The sequence below is a fragment of the Schistocerca americana genome, chromosome 1, assembly GCF_021461395.2.
Source record: "Schistocerca americana isolate TAMUIC-IGC-003095 chromosome 1, iqSchAmer2.1, whole genome shotgun sequence".
Classification (NCBI taxonomy): domain Eukaryota; kingdom Metazoa; phylum Arthropoda; class Insecta; order Orthoptera; family Acrididae; genus Schistocerca; species Schistocerca americana.
The window spans coordinates 598560184-598565429 of NC_060119.1; positions in this window are offsets into that span (position 1 = coordinate 598560184).

Here is a 5246-nt window from a genome sequence, read left to right on the forward strand (position 1 = left end):
ATAGACAGGACAAATGGACATTGCAGTAATTCAGGGTAGTTAGCTCATGAGGTGAAGGACATTAAGTCACATAATATTGTCAATTACAGTAGTAGTTTGCGGCATTCATAGCCCAGTTATTGAACATTTCTGTACCAAGTATGCAGTATTACAGAAAAATGTTCATTAATTGTTTTACATAGAATCAGTAGCCTTCTTTTCCTAGTTACAAAGCATTATGAAATAATCGCATTCTTTTCCAGTTACAAAGCATAGCATAGTTAATTAATCATTTGTCATTCCAATATAGTAAGAATCATTAGCCTTCTCCTAATTACAAAGCATTATTAAACAGTCGCATTCTTTTCCAGTTACAAAGCATAATTAAGAATCATTAGCCTTCTCCTAATTACAAAGCATTATTATACAGTCGCATTCTTTTCCAGTTACAAAGCATAATTAAGAATCATTAGCCTTCTTCTAATTACAGTTAATTAATCATTTGTCATTCCAATATAGTAAGAATCATTAGCCTTCTCCTAAATACAAAGCATTATTAAACAGTTGCATTCTTTTCCAGTTACAAAGCATAATTAAGAATCATTAGTCTTCTAATTACAAAGCATTATGAAACAGTCGCATTCTTTTCCAGTTACAAAGCATAATTAAGAATCATTAGTCTTCTTCTAATTACAGTTAATTAATCATTAGTCATTCCAATATAGTAAGAATCATTAGCCTTCTCCTAATTACAAAGCATTATTAAACAGTCGCATTCTTTTCCAGTTACAAAGCATAATTAATCATTTGTCATTTCAATATAGTAAGAATCATTAGCTGGCATCATGGGTAATCGTATTACAATAAACAGTGGCAGTCCTTGGCCAGTTACAAAGCATTATTTTATATATTTTTTTTTATCATTAAGAAGTCAATACTGAAGTGACATACTATTCAGAGTTGATCAGTATTATTCAGAATTATCATAAACTAGTGACATTATGTGGGACTGGTAATACCTCTTTTAGCAATGCATTGCGTTGGGATCGATAATTAATTGGTGAGGCATAACACTATTTGCTTTTGACCTATTGCTGCAAATGAGGATAGGTAACGTCATTCGTCATGAGTCAGCTGTAGCAAGGTTATGTAACAAGGCAGTATATGTGATCACATTTATAAATGATAAACAAAAATGGGTAAAAAATATAAATGCAAGTACTAGAACAGGTATAATAAGTAACAGGTTTAGTAAGTATCATGAAAAGCTTCTCCTGAAAAAAAATACAAAATGGATTATTGACCTGAAAGAAGAAACGCACACTATGCTGAAAAGTAGTGAACTTCGAATTAACAGGTAGTGAAATGTGTATAAAAATGTGTTCCATAGCTGTCCTTTCCAAAACTTTCCGTCATCCTACTATGCCATATAACACCTGCTGTCAAAGCAAACTGCAACAAATACTTAAATAACTACATAGCATAAATACATAACTTCAACATTATCCTCATCTGTAAAGAAAACTTCATTATCCATATCATCAAAACTTCATTATTATCATCACCTGTAGAGAAAAACTTCATTATTCATAATAGCATATTCTTCATCATTATTCATCAGCATTCATTATCATCTGCAAAAAATCACTTCATTACTCATTATACAACTATTCTTATCTCTAGCATATTTCACCACTAAAACTAAGATGTGTAGTTCAGTCTGACAGCCTGCATCAATCACCTTGTATTCTGAAAGAAAAAATTAGTTAAGACTGCTATTCTACGATGAGTATAGTATATTCTTGTTAATGCTTGTTAATCCTGATCCATTTACTCTTCCTCATAAAGTTATTGCATCCTCTTTCGTTTATTCCGTAGGTGAAATTCCCATTTCTGTTGAATTTATCTCTTACACGCATCATTTCTTTCTGAAATCGATGAACAAAGATTAATGTCTTGCATTTAAATCATATACCCACTAAATAACGACTGGTTTATGGTAACATAATTAACCATACAGCATAACATGACAGAAAACGTAATATGTCAAAGACATTGACAGTGTTCAAAGCCAAAATGTACAGAGAATATCACAATGCAGCAGCAAAAAATGTAAAACAGTCACGATGTTGAGATGTCATAAGGTAAAAAAATGTCAAAGTCGACTGGTGTGTTATATCTTAACTATTTCACAGTGCATACAAACAAAACTGGAGTACAATCATATACACAAAAAAACGGAAAATGTGCACGGTCTGATATGTAACGACAAGAAAAGCGACCTGCTACCCTTACCTTGCCGGGCACTTGCCAAGAAAAAATACGATAATCATCAGTAATTAGTCAGGTGAAATAATTGCATTAGTAAATGACATCATAGTGTGTTAAATCATACAGTGTCTTCATTCAATAAACGGTTTAATGTTTGAGATATGGTGGTTGCCTTTCGATTTTCTGGTTCTCAAAGTTTCGACGTGTACCACATTGGGGTGAGGGATGCTGCGAATCCGATATGGACCTGCGTATAGAAGTTCAAATTTACTGCACTTACCTTTTATTCTGCTGGATAAATAGTGTGTACGTACTAATATTTTCTGTCCAACGTGAAAGTCGCGGCGTGTACAAACCTGTTTTTGCTGTCTTCTCCGGCGCTCTGCGGCACGTTTGATGTTGTTCAGCGCAATGTCAATTATTTCGTGGTGTCTTAGTCGACGACATTTAGGGAAGTTTACTAATTCTTTAATTTTGTTTGGTGGTTCAACGTTTTTCAGAATAACAGACGGAGATAGCATAGTGGATTCATTTGGAATGGAATTAATTACATCTTGGAATGAGAGTATGTGTGTATCCCAATCAATATGTCTTTTGTGGCAGTATATTCTACACAGTTTACCAATTTCCTTCATTAATCTTTCACAAGGGTTCGAAGAAGCGTGGTACTTGGATATATAGATCGGAGAAATGTTTCTGGCTCGTAACATGCGTGTCCATACGCTACTACGAAATTGAGATCCATTGTCAGAAATTACTTTCATTACATGCCCTACATGAGATAGAAAATGTTTTACAAATGCTTTCGAAACAGTTTGAGCAGTAGCTTTGCGTAATGGAGTGAAAGTAACAAATTTTGAAGTGAGCTCAACAGCGACAAAGATGTAGCAAAAACCTCTGTTAGTTCTCGGAATCGGACCAAAAATGTCTACTGCAGCCATGTGTCTTAATTTAACAGGTATAATGGGATATAAAGGAGGAATATGTGAAGTGGTGTCTGATTTAGCTTTCTGGCAAATTTTACAAGACGCTAAAACTCGTCGTATACGTTTCTCCATGTTGGTAAAATAACAGTTCTGCCTCAGTATAAGAAAACATTTTCTTGCTCCGTAATGTGCGTAACTTAAATGAGTGTACCAGATTAATTTGTTGACCAGCTCGTCAGGAATGCATAATAACCAATTGTTACTGTCAGGATGAGAGCGGCGAAACAGAATGTCATTGCGTACAGTGTAGTGGTTCCTAATCGTAACATTTTTCCTATCTTGCCAAAGGTGTTTAATTTCTTTCCACACATTGTCTTTATTTTGCTCCTTTGCTATGTCCTGTAATGACGATGAAATAAAGTTTTCAAATGCAACTTGCTGAATGTACATGACACTGAAATTTGTTTTGCAGAAGTTGGTTGCTACGTCTTGCTGATTGTTGCCGAGAGAACGCGATAGTGCGTCTGCTATAACATTTTGTGTACCGGGAATGTGAACTATTGTAAAATTAAATTCCTGTAAATAAAGTTTCCATCTACTTAACCTGTCGTGAGTGAATTTAGCCGAAAGTAAAAATTGTATCGCTCTGTGGTCTGTGTAAACGGTGGTATGTCTGCCATAAAGAAAGTGCCTAAATCTCGTAAAAGCCCATACAACGCATAATGTTTCAAGTTCTGTAACGGAGTAATTTCGTTCAGCAGGTGACAGAATGCGGCTTGCAAATGCGATGTTTTTAATTACTATTGAACCATCTTCTTCAATTTCCTGGAAAATATGTACGCCTAAAGCGGTGTTGGAAATGTCAGTGGCAATGGAAAAATTTCTGGTAAGATCTGGGTGCGATAACAGTGGAGCATTCAACAAAGCGTGTTTCAGGTTCACAAATTCACAATGCGCTTGCTTATCCCATGACCAAATACTGTTTTTACCTGTTAATTGGCATAATCTGGGTGTGTCTAAAGCAGAGTGATGAATAAATTTACGAAAAAAGTTAATTAAGCCCAAAAAACTGCGTAATTGTTTCTTCGTCGTAGGAACACTAATGTCACGTAGAGCCTGAAGTTTTTCCGGATCAGGTGCAATGCCTTCTGCTGAAATCACGTGTCCAAGAAATTTTATAGAAGTTTTGCCAAAGTGCGATTTACTAAGATTAACTGTAAGTCCTTGTGCATGAAAAGTTTGTAACAGTTGTTCAAGAATCAGATTGTGTTCAGACCAGTTAGCTTCTGCGATAAGAATGTCGTCTACATACGTCGTAATTCTGTCCTTAAGTTCTGTCGGAAGTATTGTGTTCAAACCGCGAATAAAGGCTGCAGAAGAAATAGTTAAGCCGAACGGTAATTTGCAAAATTGATAACAGTCGCCAAAACAGAGAAAAGCGGTGTATTTTCTGCAGTTCGGATGAAGTTGAATTTGCCAAAATCCCGATTTCAAATCTAGTGTAGAATAAATTGCAGTACCATGAAATTTCTGTAAAAGTTCCTCTAAAGTCTGTGGTCGATCTGTTTCATTAATAATAATGTCATTAATGTGACGTGAATCAAGTACAAGGCGAAGTGAGCCATCTTTTTTCTTAACAATATGTAGCGGGTTTATGTATGGACTAACTGCCGGTTCTATAATTCCTTGGTCAAGCATATCCTGCAATTCTTTTTTAACCTGTTCTCTGTGGATATATGGAATGGGGTAATGCTTTGCTTTAAATGTGTCGTGCGGTTTGACTTGAAATTCATACATAAATCCGGACATAGTACCAGGAATGTTGTCAAAAACTGGAGCTTGCTGTAAAAGAATTTTGTGTAAGTGCGTTCGTTCGTCGTCTGTAGTTGCACTGCTTTGTCTAACTTTATCGGAAATCATTTGCATTACGTCGTAGTCAACTTCGTCTGGAGTATTATAGTTATGTACGTACGTATCCGTGAACAATGTGGGATTACAGTCTATGTTACCTGTTGCGGAAATGACCTCTGTGCGATTAATTGTTTGCTCTTCCGCAGATAGTGAGTGCTG